Genomic DNA, 18,263 nt, shown 5'->3' with positions numbered 1-18,263 from the left:
AAGAATTCCGCTGTAACGAAATGCATGTGTGGCGATAATAAAGGCTTCTTCTTTATTTAAGATGAGGTACTTTTTGTCTTGACTTCAAAAGCGAAAGAGAGAAAGACCGGAGAGTGAACATCTGTTTATAGCTGCTATAGCACAAGTGCTAACAGGAATATTTGTGCTTCATGAATTACATGTAAATGTATAAAACATTGACAAATTAGCATTGGAAAACAGCTATTGTATCAAAGGGATAAAAAAGAAGTGTGTGTGTGTTCAGGTGTTTTTATAATTCAATAAAACATTCAAGAACTTTCTACTTGTAAAAAGGCAAGTATATGATTCCTGTCATCAGCAGCAGGATCTGTGAGATCATTACTGAGAAAACATGCTTTCGGAAATTTACTCAGCTCAGCAGCTTGACATAAAATAATTGCTTTGGCCGAAAGGTAATTTCCCTCTTACAGAAGCACAATTTTATTTCACTTTGTTATTTATGAAGGCTGGTAATTTCTATCCTGCAGTTTTGACACAGCTCAGGAGTTCGCCTCTCGGAGGAGACACCGTGTCCATGTCTAACTCATAAAGCCAAGGTCATGGAGTCAGAGCAGCTGGAAATATTTCATCACTCACCCACCAGGGCATTGTGGGTAACTAAACTGTGAAGTCTAGACTGTTCATTCTCACTGTCCTCTTCTTTCTCCAAAGCAATAAAGCAGAACACGGCAATAAAAGACTTTGCAGTTCCTCCACTGTGCAGCTTTACAGGTTCTCTAATGGCTCTAAATGTTCAAATCAGGTATTGACCTCTGTTTCACTTATTATCACAGAGTAATTCTGAGAAATTCCTTTTAAACTCCTTACTCATCATGTTGGTCTATTTTCACTATGTTTAATGCATTCGGACATTACCCAGAATGCCATGCTGAAAATGGTGCAGTGAGATTTAGCCCTTAATTAATCTTTACTTAATGAGAGTGATGCAGCTTCTTTTTGGTCCTTTACACTGTACAGCTCTCTCACTTTCTAATCTGTAGACTCTCTTACTCATTGCTCCTATTTGTCTCATGGTTACCCAACCAGTTGAGTCGAGCCTTTCTTGCAATCCGATGCTTGCACTGCTAATTCTATCTTGGATTTCTCATGAATATGGATTTGAACATCACTGGAAAATAGTGAATGAGAAAATAAGTTTTTACTCTGTTATATTCAGGTGCTAACAGATTTATGCCATAACCTTGATGCTGAGATCAAACTGAGACCAGAGTTTCTCAAGTCTATTGTGACTGTGGTAGCAATAACGGTGTCCCCTTCTGACATTAGCACAACAAACAACTGCTAACCTGCTACAGGAATAATGAACATACATACAGCACAAACCAGCACATTGGTGTAAATAAAAATATCGCTAACATTCCAGAATCAACATGTCTCAAGGTCAAGCGTTCCTTTAAGACAGCTGGAAAAGTTTGACGAAAAAAAATATCTGAGGATTATGCAACATGTCTCTAGCATCTTGATTAAATGGGTCGCATTATAAAACCCAGTGAGTCACAGTTGCCTTGAACGCTCACATTAAACCAGAGCGAGTGTCCTCATGTGTTACTTTGCTTTAAAACGAAGCAATCAGTGTGACACTTTGCTGCAAGGACCACATTTTCAAGTAATTATCCATTCATATGTATAACCACAGCATTTTTTTTTCATAACGTCTTTCACGGCCTCGTTATTCCATCTTCCACTCTTCTGCCCACGTAGACGAGCAGCCATTCACTTTCCATCACCGATCTCTAATTATGTCATCAAGAGGCTCTGTCTAAAGCTCATAGCTTATTCGTCTGACAGATTTTAAATTGAAGGCTCTGTTATAAGGCTTATTGTGATGCTAAAAAGAAACTTTGTCCATTAGCGTGTCTGTTACTGAAAACAGAAAAAAAGGAAAACTTATTCATGTAGTATAATTAATTAAAAGAGCTGCTCATAGACTGATTGGACCTCCTTAAGCTGGAGTGATAAAAATGTACTGTTTCTAATTCAGTGTAAAATATACATACTGTAATAATAATGAGTAGAACTCTCCTCTGCCTCTTCAGCCTTAATCCTTCTTCTTTATGCTGTAAATCTTCCCTTCTACCACTTCCCAATGGACCTCTATTGGATCTGGTGACTTGGGAGCACTTTGAAGTACACCATTGACCTCATTATGTTCTTAAACTCACTTTGAGATGGCTTTGTGAAATGGTGGATTATCCTAAACTTATTTTTATTTTTTTAAGGGAACCGTGAAGGGATTTACAGATACACGGTCAGGACAAACCAATAGATATGGCTGTGGCATTCAAAGCCTGCTTGACTGGTACTAAGGAATCGTGTGGTTCAATAAAAATGCAACCTGTATCAGGATGTTGTCCAGATGTGCATTGAAAAGACGAGTGTAAACGCATTTGTGTTCTGAATGTTATCCAACCTAAGTCGGAGGATGCATTGTGATCAGATCTTAACTACTGTATAATATAAATGCAATCCAGCCACTGTGTCTGCATTAACAGAAAACACAAAAGCCCCGCCCACTATCATTATTCCCTCTCTTCTCTCCTGAATCAGTTTTGTGATATAATTTGAGGCTTGAGTAGATCTCAAATATAATGAAACTTTTGTTTTCGCACCCGAAGGTTGTAGAAACTTTCATTCTCTGTAAAGTACGCACATTTTATTTCCACCAAAACGATCCCGTACCCAAAAGTATCCACCTTAGTAATATACTCATCCTTTTAATTTTACAAGATTGGTAAATCCCCCGTGACTGAAAATGGTTTTTAAAAGAAAACCCACCACTTCAAGTCGACTTTCGAGAGCCATTTTTTACGTATTTAAAAATTCCACAGGAAAGAGATATCCGATGAGATATACAAATACAGAAGCTATGTGATGTTGACAAGTGTAAACACGCCATGTCCCAATTGGCTGATACCGCAATCTGCTTGATCGGATTACGGATGCTTTTCAGCTCATTGCAGTTGTAACGAGTAGTTATTTGAATTATCATGGCCTCCTGTCAGCTCGAATCAATCAGTCAATTCTTCTCTGAACTTTCTAAATAACCCACCTAACTTCTCTTCACAGAATCTACTTATTTTTTTCTGCACAATTCTGTGTAAACTCTTGACATAGTGATTGTGATTGTGAATCCCAGGAAATTGTCTAATTGTCTTATTTCCTCCTTTACACCTTTTGTACCTAATCAGTGGTTCTCTTCATGGCTAGTCTGCATATTGTATGCTTTTGTCTAAGTTGCAGCCTGGTCTTTAACACAAAAGGTTTTTTGAACCTTAAAAGAACTAATCACAGAACAATAGCTTTTCAAATGTGCTTCAAATGCTGTATCAAATGTGCTTGTTTGGCATCCTTGGCCATAGCACCTGCAAAAAATCTCAACATTACAGAAGGCAGTGCATACAAAAAGAAACAGAAATTGCAGTTTAATTGCACACTTTTATACTACACAGCTGTTGTCTTTTCTTTAAAACCAACATATTAACGCTCTCCGTTCAAAGTCTTTATTTAATAATAGCTTCATTTTAAGTACCTAGTAGGCATCCCCATGCACAGTTTTTTTTTTAATAAATCTAACAGCAATGTCAGATATGCAGTGAGTGCATTGTCAAGATGTTCTGTCTCCTGATGTACAGACATCTGGCCTACGGTGAGCGATAGATAAACATGTAGAGTCAGGGTGAACATCTGGATAGCAGTTTGTGTTTGAATGTGTGTTTGTCAATATCCATTTGTCAGATTAGCACTGAGATGGAAATCTTTCACCTAAAGAGTCCCAAATTGCACACACACACAAACACACACACACACACACACACATACACACACACATACATATGCAATGAAGTAGACCTAATGCATAGCTTATTATATGCCAGAAAGATTCATTTTTCAATCTTGTTGACCAGTGAACAATTGCATTGACTTACATAAAGGAGAGAGAGAGAGTGAGAGAGATTTCTAACATCAATATAACTATCCTATAACAAATGAAATTTGAAATTGAATCTCCCATCCATTATGAAACACTCAGTTCCTGTAACTCAGGTGTGTCATTATAAAGGAGCCACAATATGGAAACGGCACAAAAGCCCGAACCTCAGCCATGTCCTCCTCTATAATAACACAGTGTAGAAAATGAACGCATGCCTCCTGCTGTTTTGATTAATGAGAGCTTCTGGTGCATATCAATACCTCTCGTCTGCCTTACAGTCACGTCCAAGGTTATTGTTCTCGTTCTGAATAACTACATTACAAAGCACTATTCAATATCATGGATTTTCCTGGTGATCCATTCTGTTCTGTTCCAGACGTGTGTGAGATTGCTTTTCATTTGATGATTCTGAAACTCATGATGGAAACACAAGAGGTCAGATTTTCACACAGTGATGAATAATAATCATACTGAAGCATCACAGTGTCGGCTATTTGTTTTCTGAGAATCTATGAATATTTCTCCTCAGGCATCACGCTGTCGGATTCTCTTCCTTTGCCTCCGTGTATTTAAACAGATGGAGGATGTGCCTTTGTAAGAAAATAAATCTAATCAGTCTTGGGTTAAATAATCAGGCTAAGCACGAGTTCTATGCAAATAATCATGAAAGTTGACCAGGAACTAATATTTTTCACTACAGAACATTTAAAAGGCCTTTTTTAATAGGACTGTAGTGACAAGAACAGAGTCAGTTTAATTTACGTATCTGTTTAAAGAGCTGAAAAGCTAAAAACAAAGCTCCAGGGCCAATTAGATACGATGTTAAAGCGCAGATACAAACTCGTCCAATTTAAGAAACAAATTCATTTCCGAGGGCACTTGCTGGAGTGGAGAGCACTCGGCAGCCCGTTGATAGCTGATTAAGTATTAGCACGAGGCGAGCGAGACACGCTGGATTTATTACCCACGCCTTTGAGTTCCTCTGTTTAGTGGAAGCATTTTTAAAGTAAATGACTCCAGGCTCAGGAGACCTTCTCGCTGCCTCCAAACATTAGAAATAACAACTGGCTACACGCGAATGAGCAGAGAGGCTCGGTATGATAGGAGAGAAAAATATCTGCGAAATGGAAATGAGGAAGATGAATCTGGGTCACACACTTCTAGGAATGATGTTCAGCAGGGAGGGAGGAGGGTGTTAGAAGTTTATTTAAGTGACACTGGGACAAAAATTGCACTAAAGGAAATCTTTTTAACTCTTATTAACTCTGGTCTGAGTGTCAGTGAAGTTCTGGTGTGTGGTGTTAAAGCAGCTCTCATACAATCCCATACTGACCTGAATCTGTGGCTTTCACACTTTATTTCATTCAGCACTGATTACGCAACACTCTCTTTCTCATGAAGGAACACAGGAAGTTGTGCCGGTTCTCTATGGCTCTCCATCTCTCAGGTATTTCTGACCTGTTTTTTTTTCTCTCTCTCTCTTTTTCAATACAGACGGCTGTTTAATCCGATTTCAGAGCCACAGAACCAGATCAACACAATGAAACTCAAACTTAATCAAGTTTCTCCATGTTACAGAAACCAGATTCTGTGCAACACCCAGCCATATGTGCACTGTAGCACAGATAACAAGCGATCATCCAGTGGATTTAGATGTAATAATGTCAGTTACAAAACAAATGTTAGGATTTATGAACAGATGACACCAATTTTTTGAAGCTTAGTGTTGAATTCAATGAATTCATGTCTTGGGGGAAAACTAAAAACAGATATGTAATAATTTTCTCAAAAATGGATTCTCAGTCAACACAAGTGTCAAGGCTAATTCTAGGATCCTCACCTGAGCACTAGTTCACCTGTTTAGCCACATTCAGCTTATTTAACCAGTCTCACTTTGTTAATCTGTTCATGTGCACTTCTGAGAGTTGCCTCTTGATTTCTTGACCATTTCCAGAGCGACATGTACCTCATGTTTCATACAACCGAGTAATTGAGGCTTAAGGGCTCAGCTTGGTGGACCTGGGATTTTAACTCACAACCTTCTGAGCCGTGGTCCAACACCTTAACCACTAAGCTACCACATCCCCCACTTTGTGTGTCTCTCTGTTTCAGGGGTTTCCACCAGATTTCCTCCCCTAGTCCAAAGACATGCATTGTAAGCTGACTGGCATTTCTAAATCGTGTGTCATGAGCAAGTAATTGTGCCCTGTAACACGTCCATGGTGCTTCCCCGCTTAGTGCTTCCCTGCTCCAACTTTGTGATGGAAAAGCGATATAGAAATTTTATAGATGGAGGGAAGTCGCTTACATCCACCTTCCTCTAATCCATGACAAATGGACATTTTTGTTCTGTCAACACTGTTGTGGAAATTAAACTGTAATATAATTGGTGAGAAGTGCAATGAAGATTTAAGTTGCTTTATTCAAAGAGAACATTACAGAGCAGACATATCCAGATGAATGGACAGAACTCATACATCAAACTTTGGTTCAGAGGTCTGACAAAAATAGCAGTTCAAACTGCTGTTTCTATAGTAAAGATCTCTGGCTGTTAGTGTCATTTGTCACATACATCAGGATGAGCTAACAGTTTCAGTCACGTCTCACAGTTATCACCTCATACAGAAGACGGTTGTGAAACTAACAGATGGAGCAGAAAATATGCTGTCAGAGCATAAGTTCATGAGGTCTTAATAATGTCAGTGAATCATGTACACTAAAATATACTGTTATATATGTGGAAAGTCAAATGAATATTAAACAAGAAATAATTGTGATCAATTCGACAGAAAATCAAGCACAAGGCCAGGTTTCAAAAGGATTTCTTTTTTGGGTATGAATACTGGATCTCATTCAAATGTATGTATGAAATGCTTGAACATACAACCTTAGAAATAAAGGGTTAAATAAAGTGTATTAACACTAAAAAAAACCAGGGGTCTCCAACCTTTTTCCCCTCTGAGAGCTACTTTGACAAAATAAGTTATTCATGTTATATTATTAGAAACCTGTATTTACAAAGCTTAATTCTAATAACCAAACCAGCTGGATAAGCTACTTTTGTGAAAATTATTTAAAAAAAGAAATTGTTATTATTGTCAGATTTCATTCATTCACATTGATTCTGTTATTTAGCAGCAAATTGTTACTCAAAAGTCCACTGGCACATACCCTGATGACCTCAGCAAGACTGAAAATGACTCTTTTCATAAAAAGGGAACAGCTTTGATATTGAAGGTATTTGAAAACAGAGACCTGACATTGTATTGGACTTTATGTGATTAAATAATAGTATTTTTATGGCATTCATATGCATGTGCAATGGGAAATATTAAACAGCACTGAAACACCAGCTGCACTAATAAGTAATGTTTACAGCTCACCTGTCCCGTGTCTTCATGCAGCAGGATAGATTAATTCACCGGCTTTGCTTTCTTTGATTTCTAACGCTGTCGAATCCCCATCAGCTTCCAGGTTGACGGAAGCCACCTTGTGTTTTCTTTAACCTTTATCCAAACTACTTCAATTTGTGCTTATAGTTATATCACGCTTCCATGTACACTTTTGGTGCTAGTTGTGTATTTTACTGAGTAATGTGAGTAGTATGATTTTTCTGAGTAGTCATATTTAGGAATGGAGCAGGGGTTTATTAAGTGATTTTATCTATTTTGTACATATTCTATGAACATTTCAGTGAGCTACTCAGAAGTGGGTGGCAAGCTACTGGTCGCTTGTGAGCGACATGTTTGAGACCCTTGATTTAAACCTATTATAGTTGTGTCAACGTTAAAATCCTAAAAGTCCTACTCATTATGGTGCTCAGATATAAATTCCTGTCTTCTACAGGAGATAGGAAATGTTTACTACAAAGTTTTGAAGTTTCTACTTTCGTCCTTGGGTCAAAACTAAACACTGACACTAGGTCTAAAAGACTCATGCTGATGTGGAAAGTCATCTATAAGAGAGCTGTGTATACACACAGATTAACTGCGGTTTGGATCAGTAACAGATGTATGGAGGAGAAGCTGCCTGAGGCTTGACTCTGCTTCACTGCTTCCCTGCTTAATGTGCATCTACACGCAGACGACAGTGAAAACTGAACACACTCAAAAGTCACAAGCAGTTGGAGCGTCTGAACAGATCCGAGCCAGAGAAAGCGAGCTGTCAATCACACAGCCGTCACACGGGGGGGTCGTGTCACAGCACAGTGCCAGCTGTACCAGCCTCATCTCTGAACGGCGATGATTGAAATCGCTATGCTGACAAAAGTGCTGCCAAATGAGGCCATTCTTCACAAAAAAGTACATGTTGATATTGCCAACATAATGTTCTTTTCCACTGGGTTTTTGTTTTATGTTTATTATTTATTCACATGGCAACGCAGCTATTCACAAGACGAGCAGGGAGCAGATGCACAGCGTTACTAAAACACACAAGCGATGTTCAATAGCATCTGTTGAAACTGTGTAAATACATTGTAAGTGTAAGTTCATTATCAGCTACATGAAGAAAAAGCACAGGATTAAAGATGTACATCTGGATTGTAGGAAAGATGACTCACGACAGTAAACATCTACTCATAATATGAATATAATACATAATAATATGCAGTACAACTATACGAACACACTGTGAAGGATTTTAGTGAAGACTCCAGAACTTTTTTTCTCCAAGTAATATATCTCATCTTACAATCCAAGAATCAGGGGTCAGAAAAGAGGGCAGGGTTGGAAATATGGAAATCTATAATTAACAGACCAGGTTCAAATCAGCAAATCAATATAGAAGACCAAGATACTAGGAAAATGAGGTGTGGAAATTGATTTATTTTTCTTTTTTTTGTGATTATATCACAATAGGTATGAGATATATTTATTTAAGCTCAGGTGTGACTTTGCTTACTGTCTTTTGTTTGCTTAATTGTGATATTTTTGCCATTGTTCATGCTTTCTTTGTTTCTTTTCCCCCAGCCTCGATCATTATCTAAACGTGTGCACATACACCTCAGTATAAAAGTCAGCTGTTTTATATCTTTTTATCTTTTTAGCTGTAATTATATCTCTATAATTTAAACCTTGGCTCTTAGTCTCCTGATTCCTTCTTCATGTTACTTCTGTCGAAACTGGAGGGTTTTGATCATCATGAAAAACCCACAGCAGAGGAAAACCATGGTCCATAATTGAAAAATCTTTGTCACTTTTCTTCAATAATGATGCAGCTATGTTAAACAATTAACTACTCAGCATCCTTTAATACCAAGCTAGTTTTCAGACAAGCCCAGTTTTCTGGGAGAATGGACACAGGTCCTGAAAGACAAGTGATTCTGCCAGGAGATCTCAGAAGCAGGGTGTGTGTGATGGCTAACATCAAATAGGCAAAGTGCATGAAGTGTGACAGAGTGCAGTCCGTGGGCCAAAGCTGTTAGGAATGAGAGGAGGCAAGCAGCCAAGCAGCAACTCATACTGAGACTGAGACATGGGCTATCAGAGATAGGTACACACTCATACACTCTCTCTCTCTCTCTCTCTCCTCATTCCTCCCCCACTGTCACAAATCAGTCTCATGTATATCATGTATATCTTCCTCACACCTTACACACAGAAAAGTAAGTCAGTTCACATACCTTACACACCAAACTTTTGCCATTTTATAGTTGACCAAATAGAATACATATATGGTTCACTTTGTTCTACAGTTCCCATGATGTTCAAGGCATGCGTTCCTCCATCCGCAAATAGGTTTCTAATTAAGGAGTAGAGTGGAGAAAATTATAAAGCTCTTTGTAATTACTAAAAACTTCAGTGCTGTAATAGAGCTCTCAGTCTGACATGGGGAACATGTTCAAGGAGGAACTATGAGATTTAAAGACAAAGAATAATAAGTACAAAGAACTTTTTATACAATATAAAGTGGAACCTCAGCATATGAATTTAATTGGTTCTGGAGGCAAGTTCTTAAGGGAGAAAACTTGTATTGTGAAACAAATTTTCCCATAAGAAATAATGTAAAAATATTCCCAATATGAAGCGTATGTAAACTGTATGGCTGCTTACAAAGAACTGACCCAAGCTAAGCATTCCATGTCAAGGCTCCTCACAGGAAGTCGTACCACCAAGCTTGGGCTAAAAATAGAACAGACCACCCACGCCACCAATCTGTCAACAAAAAAAACACCCGAAAAATCACCTGGCTTTTGAACACTTGCTGAAGACAACGCTGGTATTGTGGGTTGACTCTTTCCAAACAACTTTCACTGACTGAAAAAAAAATGGTAAAATTGCTTCAGTTGGCTTCACTTGGCATTCCACTCCAAAAAAGTTTTAAATGGCTCCCGGACATACGCACAACTTAGCTTAAGGTAACTTAGTTTTTTTGTATGCCAAAATGCTTTGTATGCACATGCAAGTTTCTTGAAAAATTTTAATACTTAAAGGGAAGGGGTGAGAAGGAAATAAGCCTTGGATGAGACACCAATCCAGTCACAGGGTAAAAGTCTTTGCGCCAGTTATCTAACCAATCCATCAGTTTTTAGATGATGGGAGGAAACTCTAGAAGCTTGGAAACATGGAATTAGGAGAACATGCACAGAAACACTCCACAGCGCTGCCCTAACATGCTCCCAATCGATGTCAATTCAGTGATGAGGTAGAGGACAGGCAAGGTGTGATGTGATTCCTCCAGAGAAAGAAAACCAACAGGCGCTAGCAATCTATTAAATGCAGTAGGACCAGCTTCCTGGTGAATCATTACTTCTTTAAAAAAAAAAGTGTAACATTGGACAGGAATGTCTCCTGTAGTTGTTAAAGACCCGTGCAGATAAGAGGATAAGGTCATACAGAGGTCTGTATAGGAATATTAACTCCTCCTTAAATGATTTTGCTTCTGAAAACAAGATTTGTGCTGCATTTAAGGTGACCTGCATGACACACCTGATAAACACAAGGGATATTCTGATATCCAGTGATTGCAGTGTTTTTTAATATGATTTCTATCCTCCTACAACCTGGCGTCCACATACATGGACATCACATTTTTGGTTGTGTGCACCATAATACTTAATTCTTTGTAACTGGAACCTGTTGTACACAAAATAAGTGGCTTCATGTTCAAAGATAATATCTGGTTATTATATTTATTGGTTCCTCCTAACCCCAAATAGGTAGAAGAAATCTAAAATGCAAGCTCAGGTCTTAGGAGGATATACAGTAAGTGTCAGATTCCCAACCCTGGTCCTGGAGAAAACATTTTAGTGTTTTTCAGTAGTTTGTGTCCATGTTTAGGTCAGTTTGTGTCCTACATCCTGTCCATGTGTAGGAAAGAGAGGGATTCAGGATTGTTTTACTGATACAGCACATTCCCAAATGTTTTATTTCCCAACCCTGTTCCTGAATCCCTCTCTTTCCTGCAGTGGTGTGATGTAGTTAGTTATACATCAAAGTGATTTATTTTTGTATAACGACAAATCTCAGATATGGATGTTTATTCCACAGCAATTATTTAAAGATTACTATTAGTGATTTTTTTTTATCCATTTATAGTTATATTTTATTGTTGATTAAATTTGTAAAACATTTGTAAAACACATTAGTTCCTTGTTCTCACCACTAGAAAGAGTCATCTCCTCACCACTCTGGATAGAAACGGAGCTTGCCAAGCTCTTTCTGGAGCATAAAAATAAAACTTTACCTGTGACCTGACACCCCAGTCTCGTTCCATAAATGTTAAATAAATGTTTCTTCACTCAGATCTTCACCATATCAACAATTATATGCTTGATGAATACTATTTCTTCTCAGTTGTTTATTAGCTTTAAAATTAGTCATTATCTGGAGCATCTGCTGTACAAGTCCCTGTGTAAGTTACAATAGAAACGCTGACATCATAAGACTTTGCGTTAATATTAAAAATGTCATTTGCAGCTGCTCTACTGTCAGAGCTGCTGAAAAATTCACCATGATAAATGATCATTATGTAAAATATAGAAACCTACAGGAGCTTTCAATCTACCTGCAGTTTCTATCTCTGTAGGCTTCTTCTAATTGTCTTTAAATGACAGTTTTGTTTTGTTTTTATCACTGCATTATGTTATGTACAATATTCTATGTAATATTGTATAGTGTATATATATATATATATATATATATATATATATATATATATATATATATATATATATATATATATATATATGCTAGATAAAGACTGAGGATAACAATTCAGGGAAGTCAGCTTTTATATACAAACAAATCCATAAAAAATAATATGAGGCAAAAAGCAGGCAGCAGTCATTTTTAATGTACAAACAGTGGTACAAGAGTAAGGCAAAAAAAAACATACTGAGATCAGAAGGCCTGGTAATGACAAGAACTTAACCGAGCATATACTGTACTTCGCAAAGCTTTTAAATAGTGTCTGCAAGTGCATGATGATTGTAAACCTGTTTGAGTGATCAAAATGAAGGTCACTGTGAATGTAGCATGTGTGTTGTGGGTGTTGGAGACTGATGTTTGTAGGCTGTGGTGCACTGTGGGAAATGGAATTCGTGCTATTTACTGTATTTAACTCAAAAACTGTATTGACAGAGATCGCTAATCCTGATATGATTGGCAATACTAGTATTTATACCTTATACATCACTTACAATAATTGACTTATTTACTACTATTGCCTTGACTGCAGTTTTGTGTTTGTTTGTTTGTTTGTTTTTTACACACAGTTATTTTATTTGTTAAAATGGATGTATAGTTTGCACCACATTGTATGTGAATTGCACTGTAAGGACTCTAATTTTGCTGTATTCAGTAGAGTGAAAAAAAATGCGTATGAGGCATATACAGTAAACTAGCGAACTAGCAATCCGACACCAAACCATACGCTCTCAACATACATGTTCTTTTTTTTCTTCCAAATGTCACAACCAGCAGAACAGCTCCCCGAAACTCTGGGAAGTGGCGTGACCAAAACAAATAACAGTTACTGAACTAATATTAATATTATTATAATAATAATTATATTATTATTTAGTTTAATATTAAATCTGTTTATTCATTTACTTACATCAGTAAAGAAAGCAACACATTACATAATGGACAAAAAAGTCTCTTGATAAAATGTAGCATGTTCTCCAAGATACTCAGTAAAACTTGCCAGCCAATTTCCTTCAAATCTGGAGGAAAAATAATTTCAGAGATTACTGATGTATTAAATATTGACGTCGCTTTATATTCAATTTTGTGTGTGTGCGCACACAAAGGCAGAGCTCAAATGTAAAACATGCAAATGAACGCTAAAGGGACAAATACGCCGAAGAATTCATTCAGCAGTAGCTCATTACACACATACCACCTATAAATAAGTCATAATTGTCAGTCAGAGTTAAACCTGCTGTCTCATTTTACTGCTGTTATGTTACACCGATGACAAATATCATGTTTGTGGATGTTAATGCCATAAATCTGCACATAATGAGGAAAGGAGCCATAAAACAAAAGAGGGTCCACGCTCCATGAATAACAATCACCTGGGTGGAGGAGTCAGTCCAAGTGGTATTAAATTTACGACTTACAAATAAATAATGAGGGTCAGACAGGAAAAGTGTTTAATAATATGAGAAACTCTGCATTGAGTGCAGTTCAGAGCGTTTCTTTTGAGGTGTTTATAATTTATGAAGGTTATGAAGAGTTCATACTGTTTTTAATAAAGGTTTAAAAAAATTATCTGGGTAAAATGTAGGAGTAATGGTCTTTTAGAGATTTCCTGTAAGAGCGTTATGAGCTTAATGAAGGTGCCAGGCTCATAAGCCTCAATAGGTCCATCTTGCATTGTATTATGAGGTGCTTGAAGTGCTTTTATATCTCACTGCTGCATAACACATACGCCATATGTAATGCTGTTTAATCTGGAAGATACTGTTTCTCATCACCTCACGAGGCGCATCGGAGTAATCACGTTTAAAGCGTTTCTCCCTGGAGAGACTCAGTCGACTGCTGTTACTGTTACTGCGGTCCAGCCAAGTGTGTGGTATGTGCTGACGATGGGGTGTGAGCAAATCCACATGAACACAATGACTGGAAAACAGCCTTATGATGAATTAAGTGAACAGATGGAAAAATGTATCTGCTTCATTAGGTTCCAGCATGTGAGTCCGTCCCTAGAGAACTCAGATATTTAAATATTCAGTTTAATAACTGGATGTGGCCTGCGAAAAAAAATATCTTGCAATAAATACTCATTTTTGTCCTTGGAAAGTCCTTGGAGTTAGAGCAGGACGTCACAGCCAACCTCTAACCCAAATACCAGACTGTTGTACGAATACAAATTTACAGCTGTTAGCATCAATTCAACTCAATAACAATGTAAAATATTTCTGTGGAAAGTGGCAAGTGTGACCAGCGGTGATGTTCGCTACTCAATGACTGACTGCTGTATTAAATTGAGGCTCTGAATTCTTCCCATTTAAAGGAATAACAATGACAAACCACTTATTTATTGTCTACGTACTGTATATAATTTCCTCCATAGTCCTGCGACACAAAATGTTCTTCACCCTCACTGTGTTTTGTGTGTGTGCATGTGCGAGAGAGATTAAATTATCTGCTGTGCTCTTCACGCGTTCCCTCTGTCAGTTTGACTCCTGCATTACCATAACACGTCTCTCTGCTTTGACACCGCAGGGAATTGCAATTACTCCATCTCTATTCCTCTTGTCACTTTGCCGGCAAATGGAGGGCGAAGATAACATTCCTCATTTCTCTGGTATGACATAATCACCGGTGGATTAGCACAGGATTTGAGGGAAGTCAGCTAAAAGAGCTAGAGGTTGGTTTCCATCCTCCTTTTCTGTTACACTTTCAATATCATCACGCTATCTGGTAGTAAAGGGCAGGCCTGGCTGTTGACTTACTCAGATGGGATGAGTGTGTAGTCCAGCTCTGTGTAAAACTCTATCGTCTTTTCTGCCACTGATTCCAGTCCTCATTTAAACACTGAGAAATGTTTATTGGTGTTGGCGCACGGTTATCAACACTGTCCATCTCATAATAGTAAACCTTCCACGGAGACCACACACTTTTTTTTTTGTGAGTGATACAGGAGTGAACTGTCACATCAAATTCTATGCTCTGGACAGAAAAATAAAATGACAGAGGACAAAGCAATACGATGTTTGTTTCAAATCTCTCCTCATCCAGAATTTCCTCAGGACTGTTAGGTAGCTTCACCCAGTATCAATGAAAGAGGATTGTACAGATCCAATCACAAGTAATTGCTCCTGGCCAACAAAGGAGGGTAAACACAGAGGGAGTTAGTCACTGGTGTTCTCCAGGGCTTATTGGAACAGCAGCGATAGCTAAGCTGTCAATTTTCTTTACAGAGGCACAATAAAAGGAAGGGATTTTTCCTCCTGGTTGCAAACTCTAGTTCTTGTTGAGGCAGGAAACGTGTGATACAATAGAAGGAACGGGTCTGATCTCAGACGATCCTTTCTTTCTTTCCTTCAACTTTAATGTATACTTTCGTTCAGACAGCCTTCTCATAAATTAAAAATATGCTGGAGAATCAATAGTTTGCTCTCTGGCTTCATTACACTACAGGACTTTTCACATTCAGAGAACGCCATTAATGAAGTGGCTCTGAGCTATGAAGCCCTTTTGAATGTTCCAGCCAGAGAATAAAAGCAGGGTAAAGGGCTAATAGCAGGAAGGCCTACCTGTCAAACTGCCTCTAATTGCATTAGATTTCTGCCCAGGCGAGTGTGTCAGATCCATCTGATTCATCTTAGCTAAGGTGCAGAACACGAGCAGACGCAGAAAGGACAAATCCCTGTACAAGAGCCTGTGATATTTCTGTCCCTGTCAACATCCAGCTTCTATATTGACTGACTTTGCACAGTTCAGCCTGCCTCAGGCAAAAGCACATAAACCCACATGAAAAAAGAGCAACCCGTAGTTTCTCTCAGAGTGTCAGCAATCTATCACTGCAGCTCAAATCTCAAGTTACAAAAAAAAAAACTTCTCTTGCCATTCTTGCATTTATACATCAGTTTTGTTGAGAAAGCTTGATAGAAAGAATGTTAGACTGCTTGTTTTACAGAGCGCAGAACAGAAATTATTATTATAAAATATGGTCGAACCTCAGCATACAAATCCTCTCTTACAAATTTTCACCTTAAGAATGAAAAGTTTGTGAGTAAACTGCATCAAAAAATGAAGTATTTTCGGCATACGAACAAACCGAACACTGGTGTTGCAAGTACGTCTGGGAGCTAACGATGTTTCGTAAGAGTCAACCCATGATACCAATGTTGCCTTCAGCATGCATTCAAAAGCTAGGTGATTTTTCAGGCGTTTTTTTGTTGACAAATTGGTGGCGTGGGTGATCTGTTCTATTTTTAGCCCAAGCTTGGTGGCACGACTTCCTGTGAATAACCTTGACATGGAATGCTTAGCTTGGGTCAGTTCTTTGTAACCAGCCATACAGTTTACATACGCTTCATATTGGGAATATTGGTCATATTTTGGGTGGCTGAAATGAATTATCTGCATTTACATTTTTTCTTATGGGAAATTTCCTTTCACAATACACATTTTCACCTTAAAACTCACCTCCAGAACAAATTAAATTTGTATGCTGATGTTTCTCTGTAACCTCACATGTCTTGTGAAGTAGTAAATTTCAGCACCTCGGACAGCACAATACACAATCCTTTACAATCAGCATTCATGTTGCATCTGCTTTGATTCAAATGGGGAAAATGTCTTTTAAGATGTTATATTGCAGCCGCTCAGTAGTAGCCGACAGTACTGCTTGAGCAAATCACGGGTTTCACTATTTGTTGTTTCTACAGTAGCAGACAGCAGATGCTCCACATAAACAGATAAAAATGTGTGTAACTTGATGGATTTTGAGACGTTTCCTGACACCGGAAGGAAGGCTTTGTAGTTTTTTGGTGACGTGACAATCTGTTTTATTTTTTGTCTGAAAGTAACTTGACGGATTTCACAGCAATCAATGTAATGTGAAGTAAGAGGTTTATGAAATACTTCAGGTTGTGCTGTTGAGATGTTCTGACATCCCAATTCAGTGCTTTGTAAGCTGATGTGGTGATGAGTGTTTGTTGATGATGTGCAGTGGTGTGTGAAGATATAAGATGGTGCAGTAGAAACAACAAAGACAGTTAGTGAATTGAGCAGTAAAAAAAAAGAGTTAAATATTGTGTGAACATGAGTAGGAGGGAGAACAAGTGAACATTCATGTGGTGGGATGATGGACAGATTGGTGGCTGAATCATTTAACAAGAATTGCTAAATATATTTTACTAAGCAAAAACACCCACACACACACACACACACACACAGTACACTCGGTTTAGATTTTGTTGGAAAGTTTAAAAATTATACATATAAATATATATATATATATATATGCAATAATTAATTGATCAAAGGACTGTTTAAAAAGAAACACAAAAAATTCACAAAAAAATCAGTAAACAAATCGAATCGAAAAAAAAATCTCAATATTAATTTCAATAATATAGATTTCATTTACCATTGAAATGTGTGTAAGTGTAGATTTAAATGTTGATGTTTCATATCTTAAAACTGCTCTTTACTCAGTTTGAACATTAAACACACATAAAAATCTCTCGATGTCACAAAAATTATGAAATTAACCTGTTGATATTAAATATAAAGTAGAACTACTGGCACAGAAAGTTTGGAAAGTTGTAACAAAAATGAAGATTAAGAGAATTTAACTGTCTGAGGAAGCTTTAGGCTTTAATTCTCAGGGGGGTAAAAGTTCAAACTTTGTTCATTAAATCTGGTTTTTGAAGCAGAAGAGATATGTAATGCCCAGCATTAATTAAAAAATTCATATAGAGGAAGATCATTTCATAGCGCACACTGATCTGGGTGAAAGAAATCCTGTTTTATTAGAGAATGTCCTTTAAGAGGTAGTGAGGAATCAATATCTGAGTCATAAATGTGAGGATTTTTTTCTTTTTCTTTTCCTTCTTAACAGCTAGAGATGATGCATGGAGAGACTTATAAGAGAGATATAAAGGCATATGGAAATATGACAGTGAAGACTCTGTTAATTAACTCTTCCTTATACCATATATGTTTTATTTTAGTGTTGATTTTTTCAGTTTAAAAAATAATTAGTTCTTGATGTTAGCATGAACCATGTTGCTTCAATTGCTTCCATTTGATGCCACTGCTGTCACAAAAAACTCAAAGGTGTAGTAATAATAATAATAATAATAATAATAATAATAATAATTATAATA

Source organism: Hemibagrus wyckioides, linkage group LG03, assembly GCF_019097595.1.
Source record: "Hemibagrus wyckioides isolate EC202008001 linkage group LG03, SWU_Hwy_1.0, whole genome shotgun sequence".
Classification (NCBI taxonomy): Eukaryota; Metazoa; Chordata; class Actinopteri; order Siluriformes; family Bagridae; genus Hemibagrus; species Hemibagrus wyckioides.
Note: the sequence above shows the minus strand (reverse complement) of the source record.